At 49.8% G+C, this 22824-nt stretch overlaps 1 long non-coding RNA gene across 2 annotated transcripts; it reads left to right on the plus strand.

The window, feature by feature from the left end:
- The first annotated feature begins 793 nt into the window (after nucleotides 1-793).
- Nucleotides 794-17805, plus strand: LOC309859697. Of its 2 annotated transcripts, none has more exons than XR_014308827.1 (2): nucleotides 794-1021; nucleotides 17464-17805. It is a non-coding gene; the product is annotated as an uncharacterized lncRNA (long non-coding RNA). The 2 variants fall into 2 exon arrangements; XR_014308828.1 differs by lacking the exon at nucleotides 794-1021 and adding an exon at nucleotides 10974-11087.
- The last annotated feature ends 5019 nt before the right edge of the window (nucleotides 17806-22824 follow it).

A 22824-nucleotide genomic window follows, 5' to 3' on the forward strand; every position in this document is an offset into this window, starting at 1 on the left:
GCAAAGCCCAATGCAAGGAAATGTGACCCTTAGGGGTCAGGAAATGTGATGGAAACAGCATGCCTTGATTCTTTGGGAGAATTTCTGATTTAGCAGTATGACCTGATTAAGGAGGATGATGCCTTGTCTCCAGGTGGGGATTTCTGCCCACACTCACCAGCTATAGTTGAGCAGGAATGTGGTCCTCGTCAAGTTCCCCCAGAGACATTTATTGCATGCCCACCCTGCGCAACTGTCCACAGCAACCCCGATCTGCTTGGCAACAAGGACAGACTGCCTACCTGAGGCTCGGCTTCTTCAAGGCTGCAGTAGGGGTGAGGAGAGACTCTCCATGGCACATCCAAACCCAGAGATATTCGGCCTGACTCCAAGGGAAGAATCTATAGCTGTATTTTAGGCCATAGTAGGGGCTATTGATGGAAATCAGTGGATGAGCTAAGTGAAATCTGGGAAGTGGACCCAACCTGCATTGCCGCCGCCGGCACCGCAGAGAACGTGGGTTTCTGAGCCAAGGACTCATTGTGAGAATGGCTCTTAGCTGTGTTTTCTCCCTCCAGGGCAGCCTTCTTTTCCTGCCTTCCTTCCGAGCTAGGGCAGGGGAAGCCCCAGGCTTGCCTCTCCTGGAGACGTACAGTCCCTGGACTGGATGGTCAGGAAAGCCTGGCAGCTTTATCACGACAGAAGGAATGGGCCAGCCTGAGATCAGTCCCCACCAGGAGGAAGGAACCGCCACCAACCAAATTCCTTACCACGTGTGCACTTTACAATTTCCAAAACACTGTCAATGCTCTGACCTCAGAGGGAGAGGCAAGGCTCGTTCTCTGAGCACGTTCCTGATTTCAAAACCGAACCACCAGAAACATGAAGAGCAAACAAAAGGAACTACCAGGAACAAGCAGGGTACCCAGCCTTTCATGGGACTCGCTCCACATTCTGATGGCGAGGAAGGCAGAAAAGACCCGCGGGCGGATGGTCTGCAGCGCTTGCTGGTCTGAGTCTTTTACCATCAAAAAGGAATGCGGTAAGACCAGCAGGGGAGGGAAAAGGGAAAGAACAAGAGTGAATAGGCAAAAACTGGTACCACGTTTCCTGTGCTGAGTCATGAATTTAGAGGGACCCGGGCCTGTGGCCATAACTGGGGACAAATCATGAAAATCCACATACATTTCTTTTGGGCATCGTCTCTGGCAAGCAAGGCAAGAACTGACCTATTGGTCTATATTCGCATCGACACGGCACATGAGAACTCACCAAAAATATTTAGACACCCAGCTGGTCATGCCGAGTTTGCAGAAGAGCACTGTTGACAGCGCTCTCGACAGGACTCTTGAGATACGCAGAGGATGTTGGGACAGAGACGGAACTTGGTCGGGATTCTCAGCCCACCCAGCCCGCCCAACCCTGTGCAGGGGGCCTTGTGGGGCCTGGTTCTGTCAGGATGCTGTCCTCTCCATCCCGGCTCGCCCCTACGAGGCATTGTTTGGTTCCTAATCTCCCAGGTTTGGCATCTTTTTGGTTCCCAATCTCCCAGGCTGCTTCTCCCATTGGCACGCCTCCTATGGAAATCTGGCTTTTTCAAGTGTGTTTTCAGGTCCTTCGTTGGACATGGTAGACACAATGTTGTCCCCACCCTGGGCCACCAAGGAGAACTTCCCTGGGAACCTAAATGTCCCCTTGGGCCCTGGGCCCACTCCCAGGGAGTTCCCAGTCTAGCCGGCAGAGCAGAGAACCAAAACAGGATGGGTTGGCACCTGGGCAGGCAGGGTAGGCCTCTCTGCAGAGGTGACCTTCAATCCTGGATGGGGGAGGGAACCAGCTCTACAAGGTGTGGGGAGCAGCATTCCTGGACAAGTGACCTGCTGGGTCGGGGCCTCAGGGCAGGAATGGGTCTGCTGCGTATAAATCAGAGCAAAGGTGACTCAGGAGGAAGGTAGGGAGCCTGCAGGACTTCCAGGGTATGTCCTGGCTAGGAGGGAAACCGACCAAGGCTGGAGGGCCTTGAGGGCCGGGTTGGGTTTGATCTGCGGTGTTTGGCCATCACTTTGGTGGTTGTGTGAAGAAGATGTGTGGGGGGGAGCCCAAGGGGAGGCAGGAGAACAGGCTGGGAGGCACGTTCTTGGTCCCAGCGAGGTGGAGAGCTCTGATGGTGGCCTCCACAGGACTGTTGCCGCCACAGGGGCTCTAGCACTAGCCTTGGCAATGCTCCACTTGGTTGGGAGGCAGCGCCTTTCCCCATGTGCCCTCCTCCCAAGCTCTCCCACCACAGAGCTTGATTAAAGTCAACTGAAGGAGACTGCTCCATCATTTCTGGCTTTCAGTGGCCTCACAGAAAAGATACACCTTACCAGAAGCTTCTCTCACTTAACCCAGCGAGCACCACATGGCCACTTCTTGGCTTCCCAGCCCTATCTCATGCAGAACCTGGCTGCTGCTGGCGTACAACCCTTGGTTCCATCTCCTGGCCTCTCATCCCAGCTATGCCCCTCAGCCCATGGGCTCCAGGGACAGAACATCCAGCAAGGACCCTCCCATTCGACTTGGCCCAGTGGCGCCAATACCGGTCCCCACCATCCTCCTGGGAGGTGTATCTCATCCAGGCCTGGCCTTGCTGGGAAGACCACCAGACCAGGCTCAGAGGTGAGACAGGAGAAAGGAAAGAGGTTCACCTGCTGAAGGGGGTGGAGGCAACGGAAACACGAAATACTTCCCTATGGCTCTCCAGAGGGGTATTCTAGAATGATTGTCAGAATAGTAATAAATACCACCCCTGGTTGAGTGTTTGCCCTGTGCCTGCTCCCGGAAGGCATTTTGCATTTTCTAATCTCACCACAATTGTGAGACGTGGGGATTGTCCCCACATCACAAATGAGGAAACTGAGGTTTGGACAGCCTTAGAAGCATGCGAGGATAGCTCAGCTAGCGGCGTGGAGGGACGCTCCATCCCAGGCCTGGGCCTCCGTCAGAGTCAGCCCTGCCTGCTTATCTGTCTGGTCTCTGTGGTCGTATTAATGGGCTCCAGAGTCTTTCTCGGGCATGTCTGTCCTGTTTCCCTCCGCTTGCCAACCTCTCGGGGAGGGACTGAACGCGAGGCTTCTTGTGTCTGGTTCCTCGGCTCCGGGCCGGGGGCTGTGGACCCAGGGAGCACTCAGTGAGGGCCATGGACTGGCTGACTCAGGCCCTGTCTGCCCACAAGAGCCATTTTGAGCAGCTTTGACTGAAATACGGAGGGAGCCCCTTCAAGTCGAGCCAGCCGTCTGGTCGATTCTCCTCTTGCTCCAGCCGCCTGCCGACTGCGGGTTCTCTCCTTCGAGAAGGACGCAGAGGGGCGGCCTAGCAGCCCTGCTCCTGGCAGAAAGGCAGTCAGCGCTCTCTCCTGCCTCGTGGCTTGTGGGAGGGATCCTGGTTCTCCCAAGTGGGCTGGCTCTTGGCTGGCGACGGTTGCCTCCCACCACCCCTGCCATCTTCACCTGGCAATGATGAGCGAACACCTGCTCCTTGCCAGGCAGAGAGCAACACGCACAACCTGGCTCACTGTGTCCCTTCTCTGTCATCCTGGGAAATGACAGGGGAGGGAGGTGATTCTTAAAATTTAAAAAAAAAGAAAAGAAGAAGAAGTCTGTGATTATCCAAGAACTTACTTATTTAGTTTGTACACAGAGAGTTGAATCCAGTATAGACTTCATTAATAAAGTAAATTGGATCCCAAACAAGTCGGGAGATGTTCCCTGGTAGGACCATCTCAATCCTGCAACCCTACTTTTTAGGACTTGGGATTGAAAGGAAAAAGAAAAGAAAATGCGCACATGCCTCTGAGCCTTTGAATGTGTCCAGTACAAACCGATGACAGGAGTCGGCTCTCAGAAGGGGAACGGGTGTCTGGGGCAGAGGAGCGGAAGGGAGACTTCTCACAATAAATTCTTTAAAATATTTTTAAATCATGATCATATGAATAGATGGCTTATTTAAGAAATAAAGAGACAGACTTTTTTAGAAAGCAAGAACAGGGAAAGCAGAGCTACACAGAGATGAAGCGATCGAAGCTCTCGGCGACACCAGCAAAGAGTCTCCTAAAAAACATGCCATTACCATAATAACCTCATCATTTTCAGATTTTGGTGGCACTTACAAATAACTTTTTCTGCAGGGACCAGCTCTTTGAGAGCTGCTGGTTTCCTTCCTCATGCTCGGTCAGGCACAGAGCAGAAGGCACGGGTAGTTACTGTTATGGGGAGGAGAAGCGGCGGAGGGGAGGTGAACCGTATTTGTGACTTCTCACAACTCTGCAAAAACAGAGCGGGAGGTAAGAGCAAAGGGGCAGAACGATTGCCTCTCCAGTTGGCCTCTCCCCAAATCAACCTTGAACAAGCCCCATCCTTGACCCGGCCTGTTTCGTCATCCAATGCTTTGGGCCCTGGTATGGACGGCAGGACGAGAATTTGCCAACAAGAGAGAAAGAGAAGCAGATGAGAGAGAAGAGAAGGAAGTGACGGGAAGGCCAAGGGAAGGCTGTGGGTGCTCAGCTGTCGGGGCCGGGAGAACTCCATCTTGCCTCCCCTGGCCCCCATCCACCCGCCCAACCCCAGGAAGTCAGGGGAGCTTGTAAAAGCCCGCAGGCTAATTCCCTAATTCCATAGACTTTAAAGAAGAAGTTCTCCTGTGCAAAGGTCAGATGCTGCGGCTGGTTCCCAGCCTTCCCCAGAGGCCCTACCCGCCTGAGGCCGCTCCTTCCACCGACAGGTGAGGGAGTGCAACCCGCGGGGAGGGAAAAGGAACTTCGGGGAAGGGATATCCCCCCAAAAGAAGGTCTCCTCTTCCCTCTTTCCAGAACCATCAGCTTCAGGGTGTCGTCACTCCTGAGCTGCTTTCCACTTACAGATAAAAAGAGAAGGGGGAGAGAAGCGAGCACAGATGTGAATTACTGGGTAAGGCTGAGTGGCTCCCCTACTGAGCCCGTTGCCATGGCAACACACTCTGGTTCTGGACCACTTTGGGAGGGGAGGGGGTGCAAAGAATCACGGGGAAACAGCATGAAAACAGCAGTGCGAGTCTGGGCCTAGGCTTTCTGTATTTCTGGAAGCTTTTTTTTTTTTTTTCCAGATGAATTTTTTTTTTTTTTTTAAACCCCGGCCCCGGCCCTAAGCCTGTGTGCTGAGCCGTCATGGGGCATGCCCAGAGCTCTCAGACCTTCCCCACCTTCTTTTCTGTCCTTACACCTGGCCATCATTCTGTGTCTCTCCAAGCCTGTCTTCCCTAAATAAAGCAGGAGGCTGGGGGATGTTTCCTCCAAACATGCTTTATTATACTTGCATATTCAATGTTGCTGCAGTCAACCTTGCATCTGTAATTTGGATTTACTAAATTTCCTGCTTCTCTCACATTTCTACTTGGTGTGAGTTCTCTGAGTGTTCCTTTGTTCTGTGCCTTCGTCCTACAGTGACGACTCTGCAGTGTGACCAGGCACGGGGAGGCAGAGCTCTGTTTCTGCAATGCCAAGAGCCGACTCAGGCGATTTGTAGGGTTGGGGGTTGGCAGGTGGCTAGGAGAAGAGGGCGACGTCACTGCAGTCACAGATCTCAGACATGAAGAGGCCTGAGGGAGAACTGGTCACCCACCAGAGCATGTTCCTTTTCTCCTGGACTAGCTCTACCTTCGTCAGGAGAAGACGTCTCAATTACCGAGCCACTTCCTTCTCAAAAACGCAAAAAGTGCTGATTATCTCATGGGAGGGATTGTTCTCTCAAGTCACCAGGTTCTTCTAGGATACACTGAGCACCCAGTGGGTGGGGATAATGTGCCTGGTATTCCATTTAATTCTCCTATAAATTCCACTGAAGAGAATCTTATCGTGCCCATTTTACAGATGGGAAAAGTAAGCAAGCAGCAGAGCTCAGACTGGGCCCCATTATGTCTGATTCTGAAAACCAGGCCGTTCTGCTGCCCCTTGCTGCCTCCTTGGAGTGTAATGATGACGAAGAAGCCAGTTGGAACCAGCTAGAGGGGGGAGGAGCGGAAGGAGCCAGGCTCTGTCTGCCAGCCACTGACCTGCTCTCAGGGCTGCCGTTTAAGTTGTGGGGATCGGAGCTCAATGTCACTGAGCAAATTATCGACACACCTTCTCACCACCTCCCTCTTGCTAAACAGAGGAGCCACAGGGATGGGCAAGAGGGAAGCATGGCAGGTGCCAAAGACCATTCACCGAGTCCTTAGTTTATGGTCCGACGTGGGAAGGTGAGCTTCCGTAGGTGCTCCTTTGAGGTCATTGCCGGGTTATAGCAGCTGTTGGTGTAGACGACAGTAATTACAGTACCATGAAGTGCCATTTATTGAATGTTTACAGACGTCAGGCACTATCTTAGGCACTTTATAGTCATGACTTTACATACTGGCTTGAGAAGGTAAAGAGATCTGCCCAAGGTCCCACAGCTAGTAAGTGGCAGGACTTCAGCCTGGTCCACAGAGTTGCAGACCCCTACCCTTTGCAACACCAAGCACGGGCTCCCTGAGCCATCCATTCATTCCACAAACAGTTATTAAATACCTAGGATGGCAGAAGCTGCTTCAGATGCCAGGGATGTATCAGTAAATGAAGATTCTGGACCCACGGGAGGGGAGAAGGAGTGCTATGGAAAAAAAAAAGAAAAAACAAAAACAAAAAATCCCCAAAACCAGAGTGGGAGAAGAGGGCTGAGGAGGCAGGTGAGGGCAGTGAGGCCGGCGAGCTCAGTAAAGTAATTACATGGTACAGTAATTACAGTACCATGAAGTGCCATTTATTGGCACTTCAGGGTGGGCCCACCGCGCAGGTGAGAAGGGACCTCGTGCTCAGGGAGGGACTTAGCCCCAGCACTGTCAGGGCAAGAGCGGCAGATTGAAAGAAGAGATGGGACGAAGGTTCCACAGGCCACGTGTTGATTACGGCGTCCCTGGGTAGCCAGAGTCCTTGCGGGGCTCCGAGCAGGTGTAACACTACCTCCTTTACGCTTTCAAAGGGTCACGGCTGGCGTGTTGAGAGTAGTGTCAGTGTCAAGGCTAGAAGCAAGAACGCCTGTTGGAGGTCACAGCTACGATCCACGGTGACATGATGGTGGGCAAGCGTGACGGTTCGTGGAGCTGATGAGCAGCAGTCAGATTCTGGATGTATTTTGTGGAAGGGAGGTTTCCCAACAGTGTAGGTGGAGGGGCTAAGAGAATGAGAGAAGTCAGTATGCTCAAGGTTTGGGACTCAAACAGCTGGAAGGAAGATGTTCCCACCCGCTGAGATGGGAAGGCTGGGGATGGGGCAGGTTTGTGGGGGAGGGGCCCTGGGGCTTGACGAGGAACTCCATTCTAGACATGCTGAGTTTAAGATGTCTATATACCTCGCAGAGATATCAAAAAGGCCTTTGGGTATATTTTGAATGTGGGAAATATTTTAGGACATCTATAAATACGGATGACTTTTAAGATGTCAGGTGTAAGCTTCATTCACCAGGGGAACAAAAAAATGATACCAAACTTCTTATTTCGTATAAAACGCCTCATGGATTAAGTCCCATATTATTCAGTACAATAGAAATTCCTTACCAGGGTGGGCAGGAAAAAAGGAGGAAAATCACCCAGAAGCAGAAGAGGAAGCTGGGCTAGCATTAGTAATTTTTGTTCCAGGTAGTCAAGAGCTCACTGAATAACATTCAAAGAAACCTTACGTCCGAGGGATAAAGGACATTTGAAATGAGTACTTTATCTGCATGGAGAATTAAAATTTTCATATAGACCTGGAAATAAAAAGCCTGATTAACTTCGCATTAGGTTAACAAAACTCCAGGGACCTAGTCATTGACCAGAAGTTAGCCAGAGGGCCAACAGGTGATTATCGGTGGTGCTTTTTCTGAATTAAGAAGGGATGGGAAGTATCACTGTTCTACCTGCTCCACACCAGACTGACATTAAAGTGCTTCCAAATTTCTTGACTCATTGCTACAAGACTCAGAAAAAGGGCAGAGCTGTCACCCAAGGGTTGGAGCTCCTGCTTTATGAGGTTAAGTTACCACCCGCAGCGCCATTCCACGCTGAGCCCATGCTGTTCCGTGCACCTTTTGATATCTCAACTTTTTGATGTGTGGGAAAGAATCTCATCAGTTCAGATCTTGGAAAATCACCAGCCAAGGCTGTGAAGTCTCTGGTATAAAATAATCATAGAGACTTTGAGAATCGGCCGCATCATCTCAGTCTGCACAAAGTTCAGAGCGTGCATGTAAAACACTTCTCAGCAAAGCAGAGCTGAGACCTCAGGACGGCAAGCAAGATTTTAAGTCTTGTTGGAGAAAACTGGGTGCCTTGTCATTAAACCCATCATAGACATCTTGATGTTCTCATCGTTTTTGTCTTGGGCTCTTGATTCTGTTTATCAAAACTTTCACCGTCATCACCAGCAGGATGTATGACTAAGGGGGTCTGTGTGCATTGAGTTAAACAAAGATGCCTGGGCCTTGGTGAGCACTGGCAAGGTTTTTGGGGGGGAGAGGGACAAGGAAACTCCCCAAGTAGTTCATCTTGGCTCTTCCGTACACATCACTGCCTTGGCTCCTCTGTACTTAACGGTGGCAGCCTCTGTCACTGCCCCAGCTTAGAATGTGGAAGGAGGTTTACAGGCTCCAAAGAACCAGGGGACACTCCTGACAGAGGGTGATGGGTGTCAGACCACACACACACACACACACACACACACACACACACCATTCTCCTTGAGTATCGAATGTCCACTGACATTACCCCATCACTGCTAGATCTGGAAGACAATGAAAACTTTTCCCGTTGAGAAACATTACGTATACAGGCTTTCTATACGACGATGATAACTTTGCATATCCCGGTCCTCCCCAGTCTGTGAGATCCGTAAAGACAAGGATGGGCCCTTCAACTTTATACCCACAGCAGGCAGCCCTCAGCTGGTACACAGCGGGTACCCAATGAACATCAACTGCTTGGATGGGGAAACTAAGGCACCGGCCTTGTCCTGAGGGTCATTACTAGACCACAAAGTCTGGAAACAAGCTCAGAATATTTCCATTTGCCAACCAGAGGGCGGTTGAGAACATGTGCTCGAGGTCGACATGTTCCACAAAGAATGTTTTCTAAGCTCATTTCTAAGAAGCGGGCCAAGGAGCGAGGCGTCTTTATCCCCTGGACTCGGGCCTTTGTGCCTCTGCCCAGTGGAGGCGGTGCGGCCGTCCTGTGGAGTGCTGCTCCCGCATCGTCTGCTTGGGAACGTCACAGTGGAGGCTGCCCCCCCAGCTGCAGGATAAATGTCAGGGGGAGGGAAGTGCTGCAGCATCGGCAGTCCACATTCTACTCATTCTGCTGAGGGTCAGGCTTTGAAAATATCTCTAATTTTGTTTTCATAGCTTGTTAACCTTTTCCTTCCCAAAACAATGCCCGTGTTTGTTTTGGCTCTTTTCACGTACTGAGGACTGGTCTGAGTTGCTTGCACAAAAGCATTTTTCCCTTAATCTCATTACAAGGGCTCCTCAGTCTTGAATTCTTCCCAGGGCTCACTTGCTGTGAAGTGATTTCCTCTTGGAATCGGTTTCTCTTTGTGAAGCTGGGAGAGCAAGCGTGTTTGGTTTTGTAGGGAAATGGGGACAGAGAGCAAGGACAAAGGCAAAGAAAGCAAAAACAAGCGACACTAGGAAGGATGGGGAAGCTCCAACGTCAAGCCTACCCAACCTCAGACTTCTTCTTCCACAGTTTCCAGCCGCGATATCCAAGTTCAAGTCTGTGTTAGGATGCCGCCCTGGGGCCACTCTTCTGGCTGTTGTTTCTCCTCTACCTGAAGTTTACAAAACATGTGAATGATATGGCCAAAGCTTTCACAGTGGCTATTTCCTATGTGTTCAGAGTACCTGATTGCATCCTTTTTGCCCCCTCGAATGTTGGGCAAACATGCAGCATGTTGACCATGCTGGCTTGGTACTCACACACGCGTGCGCACAGACACACACACGTGACATTTCCAACATGTTCCTTCTAAGCGCTCTGGACAAATCCATACTGAATTTTTATTCTTATGTTTTAACATTCACCTTCAGTTCTTGGGCAATTTTAAATGCAACCATGTTTGAGGGGTGACATTTTCTATCCTTCACTAATATTTCTTTTACCTTTCAATTGTGTCACAGATTGTAGCTGCACATACAAAAGCGAAAATGAGGGCCAGAGGATTCTGGAAGATGAGTGGGGGAGCTGGGGGGAACTAACACCAAAAACTAATTAAACCAATCTGCCCTAGCCTGACTCACTGCATGACCAAGGAAAGAGCAAAGTCATGTTTTCCCTATCATGTGTTGTACAGACTTCTATAGACTATGTGTAGATCGGACGCACGCTATCATATAGAATGGCAGAAGTGCCTTCGTCATTCTCAGGCCCACACTTTACTTCCTACGGCAAAGAGAGAAATGGGGTGACTGCTCTTCGAAGGGCAGCACAGCCAGCGGTGAGAGCAGGTGCACTCAGCATTCTTTCTGGGCCTGAGCCCCAGCTCCTCCTGGCTCATTTCTTTCTCATCTAGCAGGTGGGGCTAATAATAGTGCCTGCCACCTGGGACATCAGGTAGCATTTTTTTCTTCTCCCCTTGAGCATGAATCTGGATGTGAACCGAGAGAGAAGAAATAATAAAGCAGGGAGTCCCTGCTCTTCAGGAGCTTTGAAGCCCATGAAACTTAGAAATGAAAGAAGAGACTACAAGAAAAATTCTTGACAGCATCTCCCATGTACTCACACAGGCTCGGCCACTATCTCTTTACTGAGTGCTCATGAGAAATGTGTGTGGGTGAGGGAAGGAGCCTGGGAAGCCAGAGTCCTGGTCCTGCAGCGGCTTATCAATCACCATTCGTCTTGGAGGCTCACAGCCCCCATGCCCATTTGTTGAAGGGGAGTGACTCATCCTGACGCCAGCCTCCATGGTGACAGTTAATTGAATTCCAGAGCTGACGTTTCTTCCTACCTACGGCAATTCTTCAAGCTCCCAGCTCAAGATTGCTCTTAGCAAGCGGCTGTGTTCATGAGAGAGAGGGGGAGAGAGGGTGTCTTTCTCAAGTGATTGAAAGGTCAGTGCTCATATGCAAGGTTTCATTTTGCTGTGACTTTCGGTCTTATAACTTACGCAAATTCTGTCCAGGACCAAATGGACCGGATGGTTTTTACGGCCAAAGATTGCTGTTTGCGTCTTCCCATGAGGCGCAGGAGAACGACAGACCCACAAGCAGCTGGCCCCTGTTTTGATAGTCCTTTATCTTCCCAGTGATGACCAAGGGCAGCTGTTATTTGCCAACTGCCTGGTTGCTGGTTGGGAGTGTAGAAACTAATTCATGTGTAGAGAATTTTTTTTTTTTTTTTGAGCTAAGATTTATTTCTAGAGTCCCTTCACAGAGTGTGTATATTTCAAAAGGAGAGTGACTATGCAAGGTGAGGAAGACCAGTATTTCTATCTGGAGCCCCTCGTGTTTGGGGTGGGCTTGACTGGGTTGGTGGAAGTCAGGTTGTCCTGGATTACAGAGGAAGCAGGTGGCAAAAAATGGGGGTAGTAGATGATTCATTGATGTGTTTAGCAAACGGCCTCAGAGATCATGTGCACACAGAAGCAAATAAACTTTTTGGGACATTCCAAGTTAGGCAGTAGATTCTTGGAAAGGGACCGCCCCCATGCCCCCACCATGTGGGAGGCTTGGCCCCCTCCAGATGGTTCTTCAGAAGCTCTGTCTGACGGCGATGTTTCCTTGTGGTTGGTCATGGCCTCTTTCTCTTTTGTTCCTGGTTGTTCAGGATTTACCAGAGGCAAAATGACAACATAGGTGAGCTCCTTGGGGCCATCCCCTCTGGAAACCCTCTTTGTTCCGAGCGAAGCCTTGGTTCACAGTGTGCACCGGCCCGGTCGGTTAGGGACCCCGCTCAGGCGGAGAGCTCACCACCGCAGGGGCAGGAAGAAGCGTCGAGCTGGGGGATTGAGTGGGCAGAGGTGAGGCCAGTATGCAGGGATGGTCCGTGCGTCTCGCATCCTTGCAAAACGACATAGGGGTCCCTCCCGCTTCTGACTATTTCCCTGAGGATTGGAGGACAAATGTTGACACTAGCAGAAAGCTTGGTGACCCACATCTCCAGCTCTCTGCTGTTACAGAAAAGACATCTGACTCACACGTGTTCAAAATAAAGCTCTGCTTCAGACTTGTTCTAAATCCCTCTCAGATTGCCCGTAGGCCAACAGTGTGCCGGGAAGGGGGTTTGGGAGGGCTTGAGACCAGCTGGTTTGGTTCGGTGACATTGGTCTTCCAGTCATTTCTATCCAATAGAATCCTTCCTCCTTATTTTCCAATATGGAAATCCATGCGAGAGAGGCGGTTTTGTGTCCTGGTTGGTCATCTGCAGTTTCTTCGGAAAGGTTCTTAACTCTTTGGGGTCTTGGGGGTTTTCCCCTGAAAATTCTGGAATAATAGTGGTACTAATACTGCTAACGATAGGAACAAAACCTAACCGGCTGAGCTGTCAGGATTATTAGGAAGGGTCTAACAACATAACGAATATGAAATCCCTCAGACAATATAAAATTCTCAAAGCGTCATGTAGTGTCATCGACAGTAAGAATTTTACTGCATTTCAATCCCGTAGAAACAAACAACAAAACCCTATTTCTATGACTTGAACAAAAACGGCTCTCTTTGGCCTTTACACTCTGGGATGTTTGCACCTCCCATGTTTTACCACCTGCTGTGCAGAAAGACCACAGTTGTCAGAAGTCAGGGCTGAGTCCTGACTCTGACGTTCACCTCTGGTGCGACCATGTTCAATTCCTTACCCCTATTAGCTTCAGTCCTTCTCCTGTGTCACTGATGTAATAATTCCGAGATGGAGGGGGTTTTGCCTTATAAGGGGGATAGCATCGAGTAAGTGTTTGACAGGCTTGTAATACGTGTTCAACTTGCCTTTGGGTTTCCTAGCTTGGCATTCAAGGCCCGCTGTGTGGTCTGAGCCTGTCCTGTCTTCCCAGCCCCCTGTATCTCCCTCCATGTCTCACACTCTGCTCACACCCACCAACCAGCTGCTTCTGGCCATCCCAGTGCTGCTTCTGTGACTTCGCTCCCCTTCCCTCTGCCGCTGATGAGCCCTACGTGGTCAGTTCACAGTCCGTCCCCCTTCTGAGACTTGTACGTTTGCTCCTTCTCCCAGATTTCCCCGAGCGGCTCAGCAAAAGACACCACTTTGCTCTCTGTTTCCGTGGATCCTCTTTTGAATTTCTTTTACGCCACATTTTACTTTCTGTGCTGTGTTTTTAGATATTCATAGACATGTCCTCTCTCTTCCCTAAAATAAACACTTGCCGAACGAAGAGATGAATGTATTGCCTTGGAGTAATTGATTCATGTTTGTAGCAGCCTCCATAATTAGATTATAAGACTTTAACAGGCAGGGACCGCATCTTATCCACAAATATAATTCAGTGAAGCAACACATTTGAGAATCCAATCCAAAACGGCCTTGGGTAAGGTGTTTTGGGGTGGGGACGGAGTATGGGAGACACATTCCCACCCTTAGGCTCACGGTCTGGCTGGAAAGGCAAGACCAGAAAAATGCATGGAGAAAACCATCTAAATGTCCCTTAGTAGAGGAAGAGATGAAAAAAACAATTCTGTACTTATGTAATATACGACTCCTCAACGATGAACATTAACAAGCTACAGATACATTCGACATGGGTAAATCCCAAACAAACGAAAGAAACAACCAAAGCAACGTTGAGCAAAAGAATCCAGGCACAAAAGAACATCTACTCCCTGATTCCGTTCATATGACGTTCTGGAAGAGGGAAAATGGAGCTAGGATCACAGGGATCGGGTCAGTGGGGGCCTGGGCTGGCTGACTGGCAGGGTGGTGAAGGGGTTGACCATGAGGGCAAGGGGCACTCGGGGAGCTCTCTGAAGTGACAGGATGTTTTATTGTGTTGGGACGGTCGGTGACTGTGTTTGTGTGGTATGCGCATGTATCATCAAAATGTATACATTTCAATTCTGGGCATTCTATTGTACGTAAATTATACCCTAATTAAGTTGATTTAAAAATAGCTAGAGAACTAAATAGTACTTTAAAAATGTAAATAACGGGGCACTGTTTTTTTACTGAGGTGGCTCAGTCAGTTCAGCCTCTGACTCTTGGTTTCTGCTCAGGTCATGATCTCAGGGTCGTGAGATCGAGCCCCATGTCAGGCTCCGTACTCTGCAGGGAGTCTGCTTGGGATCCTCTCTCTCCCTCTTCCCCTCCCCACCCTGCTCTCTCGAGTTCTCTCTCTAACGATCGAATAAACAAATAAATAGTAAATAAGAGTTCAAGACAATGGAAAGGTTATAGCCTGTCCTGACCAATGGTGAAGTTTATCAGGACGTTGAGAGTTGTGAGGACAGCACTGTCCCTTCAGGCCATGGCAGTCTTTAAAGCAGAGACCAGAGAAGAATCTGGAAAATAAGGGACGTGGGTCAGCTGGGGAGCATCGGGTGCTCCTCCTGTGTCCATCACGGTGCTCATCACAGACTTAGAACCCCAGAGAGCCTTGAGATAATTTTTTTTTTTTTTTTTAATGGATAGGTGAGCTCAAACCATGCCTTCTTCCGCTTTCTGTGCAGGAAGTGTAGCCATATGCCAAGTGAAGGCCATGTATGTCCACACTCTGGTGGGCACTTCGTGTCTCTGCCCCTTGTCCCAAGCTGTTCCCTCTGCCTGGAGCTCCTTCCCTCCCACTCCTCTGTCTGGAGAAATCCTGCTCATTTCTCAAGGCTCAGCGCTGTCTCCCTGGGGTCTTTAAGGGCCCACCCCTGCTGCCCTCCAGGCAAGGTTATCTCTTCCCAGGCCAGGCCAGGCCAGGCCATCACAGCAACTGATTCACCCACCTTCCCGGTCCACCCTTTGCACCGCTGTTAACAGTCCCTGAGTGGGTCTGGAGCAATTCCTAACCGGGTGCTTGACAAGTAAGCAGAGTCTTTTTTTTTTTTTTTTTTTTTTTTTTTTTTTAATGTGTGCAAGAGGCAATACCATGTAACCCGGCCTTGGCTGGAAAGGTTTCATTTTCATTCCAACCTCTGCTCCTTGGTGAGATACTGAGCCTCTCCAAGGGCCCACCTCTGCAGGTGGCTGTTTCCTGTGCCTCCCTGCCTCTCCGCTGTCCCAATGCCCGGTTCTCTAGAAGGTTCTAGAGGGTTCAAGGGCCCAGGATCATGAATTCGGAGGGCTGGGAATCATGTGCTGTCATGCACGTGTGCAAGTAGTAAACCACGTGTGGTCAATTTCCACTCGGTCCATCTTCCTGCCAGTCAGCCCCCGGCAGCCTCTGGGCAGGAGACCAGAATAGGGGCTATGGCTCACAGACTCATAGGATGTCGAAATGGTAGAAGAATCTAGAAGGCTTGTCTGGGCCAACAGATGGGGAGACCGAGTTTAAAAAGGTAGAACAATAGTCTCACTACGGGGACCTTAAAAAACGGAACAGAGATGCGAAAGAAACCTTTTTGCCCTCCTCTAAACCCAGGGGGTAGCAAGGGAAAAAAATAAATCCATCATAGTCACCCGGAACAGGACCCATCCATAAGGAAAGACATGCTATTTTCAGGTTTCTAAAAGGATATTAGTAACAGTCAGGGGTGGGGGGAGTCCACATAAGACCTGAACTTGACAGACACCCTTTGGAAGCAGATAAAGGTGTGTGTTGCTACCTTGTGGCCTTAAGCCTTTTCACTCTGCTTTGTGAAGATTAAGGTCCGGGAATGTGATTGTCTCTTCGTTCCAGCTGATACTGGAGTTGTTTGCTTTGAACAATGTGACTTTGTTCCTTTGTCGGATGTGGCCGGCAGCAAAGCTGTTGCTTAGGAAAGACACAAACACAGAACTTGCTAAAAGTAAGACAATGTTTTGTATGTGGCAGGGTTGGCACACGAGCAGGGGTGCCGGCCCAGGCAGCTTGGTGCGGCTCTCGAGATACAGATCCCCTCTCCCTGCGGCAGGGAGAGGCCTGGATGACTCCCTTTCCAACGCCACCCCAAGGCCCATGTGCTGGCCCTGGGTTATTGCCAAGAAGGTTGCTTAGAACAATTGATCCGAAGCCAGCAAAGAGAGACTCATAATATTTAAAAATCATTTGCAATTGGTTTCCTCCACAGGAAGATCCATTAGCTGTTTTCAAAGGGCAAGAAGAGAAGCCCCCAAGCTGGGAACCCCGGCTGATGTGAGGCACAACCACTATAAACTGTATGCCAGCCGCTGTGCTCGGAGCTGCCTATGACTTCCCCAGCTAAAGCTTCCCATAACTTCACTGGACAGGGTCAGGCGTAGACTGGAGCCAGCTCTCAGAGGGTCCCCTCTCCCCAGCTCCACATCAGGGTGCGCTGGCTTATAATTAGCCACGATGCAAGTATATACACCACAGACATTGGCGAATGCTATCCCATCGGAACTACCTACCTTCCTTCCTTCCTTCCTTCCTCTCTTTTAGAACTAACATTCAACATTTTCAAGCACACCACTGGACAGATACAAGAATGTCCCCACATTGCCGATGAGAAATTGAGGTCTTGAGTAATGTACCGGAGGGGTCTCACCAAGTTCAAATTCAAGTCCTCTGAGGACCAAGCCGTCTGCTGGCAACTCCCACAGCGTGGGTTTGGTTCCTAGCAGAACAGTTAGAAAAGGCTGTGGAGGCCGGAGAGGAGGGGTAGGAAAAGGAATGCTTGCAGCTAAATTCTTAGGAAGAGGGAGGGGAGTGACTCTGTCGGCTAGGTCGTCTGCCGCAGTTCTGCAGGACTTGCTCAGGGACACCTAGGCCATCCCAGGAGCTCCTGGGGACAGAGACAAATGAGATCTTTCTGAGATGAGGGACAGAGCGGGAGGTGGGCAGGACAGGAAGCCCTCGGGACTCCTGGTGAGCAGACCCCCCAGACCTGCTCGGAAGGGCCCCCAGGAAACTAAGCTGGGGGTAGGGGGCGGTGCAGAGAAGTGACTGTGGCTGGCTCCCCAACCTCTGGGTTTTTTTGTTTCCTCTTTGGAACAAGAAACTGAGACTCCATTCCAACAGCCCTCGAGGTGCCCCGAGGCCATTCTTCGGTCCCCAATGTCTCAGGAGGGAGGCGGGGAAGGCAGGCAAGGCGTGTCCGCAGTGGCCACAACTCTGGTTTGCAAACCTCAGTGCTTTGTGACTGGCCGGGACGGGGCTGGGGACAGGCAGGTGGTCTGGAAAGTGGACCACAGATGGTCAAGACACTTCTGGGTGTGATTTCCAGGTCAATCGCGTGGACTTGTCACATGTGTCGGGGGACGTTGAGAGGACCTGTGCGTTCTGGGCGGGGGGTAAGGATGGAGCAGACACCAGGGGTTCTTGAGTGGAGCGGAGCAGCTGCAGAGGCGTCTCTCACCCACCTCTGTCTCCCCATCCCTCCCTCCCCCTGCGGACAGGTTCCTGGATCCTGGCGCAAGGACGGAGGGCGGCCGCCGGAGCAAACTGGCAAGTTTCTATTACTTCTCGGCCATGAAGACCCCCAGACTGTCTCCGGGGCTACCTTGGACATCCACAGTACATGACTGCTGGCTTTCCATTTAAACTGTGCTCTGGAAAACCCAGATTTAGGTCACAGAGAAAAATCGCCACACTTCCAATAAAGCACTCTGACAGATGCGAAACACTCCCGAAATGCTGGTTAGCACCATTTTGCTCTTCCTTGTGTAAATCAGCACAGTCACGGGCGCCATTATAAATTGCCTCTTGTTGTGTATCAATAAACTTTACAAGATAATGGAGATAGAGTAGTGATGTGGTTGGTACGTTTTCCCTCCTTTCTTAACTTTCTAAATCCTTCCTGGCTTTGTGGAATTGCTCCCTAGTACGGTCGTAAATGATGTATGAGATGAAGGATTGCCTTCCCCCAGCAAAACAGTGGCGTCGTCATCCTTGTTCCAATATTTATTATTTGGAGTCGTGTTTGGGTTGGCTACAGTCAGAAAAGCCCATCAATGTTAAAAAAAAAAAAAATTAAGCCAAGAAAGAAGGTGGGGAATAAGGAGAAAAGCTGAGAGAGATTCGCATAATAAGAAAAAGAGACTGGGCTTCTCATATCACAAGACTGGGTTGCCTGGCTTTCCGCTGATGTGGTATGATGGTCGGAGAACGGAGCAGAGGCCTTCCCTGTCACCATACTGCACACTCCGCCCTTCCCTGTTGGTCCTACTAGTCGGAGCAGATGACTTGCTGCATCTGGGCCAAAGATGGGCAGACCTGGTTGCATTCATGGTTGAGCAAAATGTCACAAAAATGTGTAACTGGTCCATCGAGATGCAGGAAAAATGTCATTTTTTCCATGGGGCTTCCCCCACAGCAGTTGTGATCCACATGGTGATTCCTACCCCTTTCTTTCTTTCCCTTTCTTTTTTTATAAGATTTTATTTAGTTGAGAGAGAGGGAAAGAGTACAAGCAGGAGGAAGGGCAGAGGGAGCGAGAGAAGCAGACTCCCTGCTGAGCGCAGAGCCTTATGCGGGACTTGATCCAAGGACTCTGGAATCATGACGTAAGTGGAAGGCAGACGCTTAACCTACTGAGCCACCCAGGTGCCCCTTCCTGCCCCCTTTCAATTCTCACTCTTCATGTGTTTGTTGTCTGGGATCACGTAATTAGCCTCTGATCTGTCCATTCTTGAATTATCCATTTACAAAATTTAGCTTGTTTTTGATCCCAGCACCTAATAATTAGGACTAAGACACTCTAGGATCTTGTCTGAGTTCAAACTGAAGTTTTGCTTCTTACTAGATGTGTAACCTGAAAACACTCAATTCCTCTGTGCTGAGCTTCCTAGATGCGGAAGCAAATTGTAGCATATAATGTATTTGCAAAAGACATTCACTTTGTACATCATGTGACACGTCCATGTCTTCTTTCCAACTACGCCTCACAGACTATGAACTCCATACATTCAAGAATCATTCTGCAAATTTCTCATATCTGTTGTAGAATCAAGCACAGTTCGGGATGTTTGTTGATTGACAAGCTGTTTGTTCAGGGAAGGACTGAAAGCTACTTCCAAAACTCTCTGTTTGTTTGTTTGTTTTTTCCTGTCAGTTTGGGTATTAGCCAGCACATTCTTATCAGCCAAACAATTACTAGAGTCACTAAAAGCAACACAAAATATGCTCCCGAGTTCAATAAGCAAAAGCAGTAGATCTAAATGACAAGCTCCATGTACCAAAGGAGGCCACACATTCATCTTTCTGGGTGATCAATTTTGGGCAGATGTGATATACTTTTCTTGTAAAACAAGCAGTGATTTTGTGTTCCATATAATGGATGTATTCTATTTCTACATTTGGAATCAACACGGGTTTCACCTGAGTTTACTAATCATTAGCTCTATTTACTGAGTGTCTTCTCTGTTGGAACGTGCTGATAAGCAGGCTCTGGGGAGACAAAAAAGTAAGCCCTCCTTTCTAGCGTTTGCCGACTTCCATGGAGGAGACACTTACCATGTCTCGTTCCAAGCAACCGACGTGACGTCATGGAGCAGACAGTCAGCTCTCGTCCTGGGGCAGCAGGGGCCTCTCCAGCCCCTCAACCTCTCCCCTACTCTGGCTGGGGCTACCTGTGTATTAAGAACAATTTTCACAACAAACCCACAAGGAAGATATTGTGGTTCCCATCCTGCCAACGAGGAAATAGGCTTGGAAAATACTTTGCCCCATATCACATAGCAAGGAAGAGGTACGTTAGGGTTGAAACCAAGGTCTGCATGCCTCCCAGCCCACAGTCTGTGCGGCTCACTGCATTTCCTTGTCATATCACTGCGTATGGACGGATGGATGTGGGGGCCCCATGCCACAAATCGTGGCAGGACTGGGGAGGCAGGATTGTGTTCACACGAAGATCCGAGATTGCCCAAGAACTCCAAACCCAACCTTGAGAGACAGGAGCTTTCTCACAGCCGACAAGACGGGCAACTGTTGAGTTCATTGGGGCAGTTGGCACCTTATTTATTTCTGGCATGTTTCCACGTGATGTCATCAACCCGGTCGTGTGGGACCAGCAACGTGTCCAGCGGCACCGTGGGTTGTTACTGTGTCTAGAGCAAGGTGATGAAGGGGTCGGAAGGGACATAATCGTTCCTGCCCTTCCAACAGCTACTGGCCAGCAAAGTGTGTTGGCTTTCAGGGGTCCTGTTGTGCTACCAGAAAGGACACTGTCAGCACTTCCCAAAAGTCTCAAGTAGTCCCACAGTGCAAGGGAACTTTCTTCTGAGAAGTCCAAGGTGGTTCCCTGTCTCTAAAGCTGGGAACAGTCATGCTCATGTCTCTGTGACCCTGGGGAATTAATGAATTAACGTCCATGAAAGCTGCAAACCCTTCAGATGACCAGAGGCACACAGACGTGGAGAGCTTTTATTTTCCTCCTGTGACTTGGTCTTTGAGACATCACACCTTGCTATCGTAAGACTCAGATGTATCCAAAGCAAAATAATAATAATAATAATAATAATAATAATAGCATTCCATAGTTACTTCCGTTTTAAGAATCCTATGCTAATAAATAATGATAATGACAAGAATAATAAAACCTTGTGTTTAGAGAACACGGTTCTTCCAAGGAGCCCATGGCATTTTACAGACACAAGAAGAGCTATCGACAGACTATTCATAGGAAAAAAATTGACTGTGTTTTAAGAAGTTACTCTGTGGGAGATAATGGTTCTGTGATTTTCAAAAATCAACTGGCAAACGCAATCTCCATTTCTGGTGCAGACCAGGAATGGAAATGCCAAATGGAAGGAGGCAGAGAGAGTTGGGGAGAGCAGGGAAGTCAAGAGGGCTCCTCTTCCTAGTCATTTACTCAAACACAGTCTAGACACAGTCTGGGACAATTTTGACTCCAAGTGATCCCGGGACAAAGGGCCATTCAGGGGCGTGGACATTAATATGAAAGGACAACTGCCTGTTTTCTAGAACGTCCTTGGGCTTATCTCTGGGGTTCAGGTAGAGCCCATCAGATCACCACAGCAGACACTGGGAAGAAGGTTGAAGTTGGAAGGCCACCCCAGAGCACCTCTCTCTTTTTTTTTTTTTTTTTTTAAGATTTTATTTATTTATTTGACAGAGATCACAAGTAGGCAGAGAGGCAGGCAGAGAGAGAGAGAGGAGGAAGCAGGCTCCCTGCTGAGCAGAGAACCCGAAGTGGGACTCGATCCCAGGACCCTGGGATCGTGACCTGAGCCGAAGGCAGAGGCTTTAACCCACTGAGCCACCCAGGCACCCTGCAGAGCACTTCTCTTAAACCCCAGACCCCACCTTGCTTTTTGAAATACATCCCTCCCTTCACTTCCCACTGCCTTCTGAGGACACAATCCTGACAATCCCCGCCCCGCACCCTCACGCCATGCACAGCAGGGGAGGGGAAGGAGGAGAAGGGGGAAAACCTTGCGTCCCCAGCATGCCAGGTCTATTACAGGTACCCTCCCTTTCGGTTCTCACCAAAAACGGGATGATAGAGACATGTTATCCCCATTTTCACAAGAGGAAATCAAGGCTCAGAGAGGTTAAGTAATCTGCCAAAGGCCACACAGCTATGGAGAGGCAGAACCAGGATGAAAACCCAGGGAGGCCTGGTCTCCCAGTCCTGTAAGAAGTTTGGGAGGGGAGCTGTAGTAGGTTGGGGCAGCTGGCCCCAGAGCACCCTGCCGTAAACATCACGGTAAAGGTCAGAGGTGGAGAACATGCCACAAAGCCAGGCACCTGAGGACTAACATCACACAGAAGGGAAACGGCAGGTGAGAGAGAGACTGGGAGCAGGAAGGAGCACGAGTCTCTGAGCTGACGTCACCTGGACAAGCGGGGACAGGCTGGGTCTGGGGGCACTGCAGAGAAAGAATTTGGGGACGGATTGTCCGCGGGGATAAAAGACAAGGGTCAAAAGTGACCCAGGGCAGCGGCTCTTGATCTTCACTGAGTCCCAAACCCCACTGACACTCCCGTGAAAGTGGTGGACCCCTCCCCTAGAAGATGAGACGAACTCACAAATGCTGACGTCATCTCATGGGGATGGCTCCTTCCAGGTTAGTGATCCTCGTTCTGGGAAGGAGCCTAATGGAGTGGGAACATCAGTACCGTGTATTTTCGGCTTGGAGGGTTTTCAAGACAATTGTGCATTTATTTTCAGAGAAGAGAGGAAAGCTCTCTTAAATAGAAATTTTAAATCTTCTTTATTTTTAATGTAAGGGAGGAGCCGCTTTCCTTTTCTGTTTTCTCTTCCACAAATCTGACAACAGGACAGCCACAGACCCCCCTCAAAGCCACTTCCCAGCTCCTCGGGGGCCCCTAGGCTTGGAGATGCCTGTCCACAAAAAGGATAAAAATCCCAGTTACTGGAGAGAGAACATTTGGGGACAAGGGTCAAAAATGAGGGGGAGCGGCGGGGTGGTTCTAAAGACACTCCAGAAACGCTGGCGTCTCAGACTTGCCAGCAGACATGAGGCCTTAATACAGCCAAGCGTGCATCCGGGATACGGAGTGTTTGCAGAACAGGGCGGTTACGTAAGAAAACACCCCCTAAACACACGAGAAAGATCCAGGATGGGCAGAGCTCGGTTGGGAAGAGGGTGTTCTTGGATGTCCTTGGCAAGCCCCCTCCTCCCCTTCCCGCAGAGGCAGAGGAAAGGAAGGGAAGCTAAGGGTGCCGGGAGAAGACCACAAGAAAGTCACTCCGTAGCAAGAGAGGAGAAACAAAAGTCCCCAGATCCAACTTGGAACCCACTTTGCTTCCCGCAATCCCGTGTTGGGAGGGC

The sequence above is a fragment of the Mustela nivalis genome, assembly GCF_964662115.1.
Source record: "Mustela nivalis genome assembly, chromosome: 2".
NCBI classification, from domain to species: Eukaryota; Metazoa; Chordata; class Mammalia; order Carnivora; family Mustelidae; genus Mustela; species Mustela nivalis.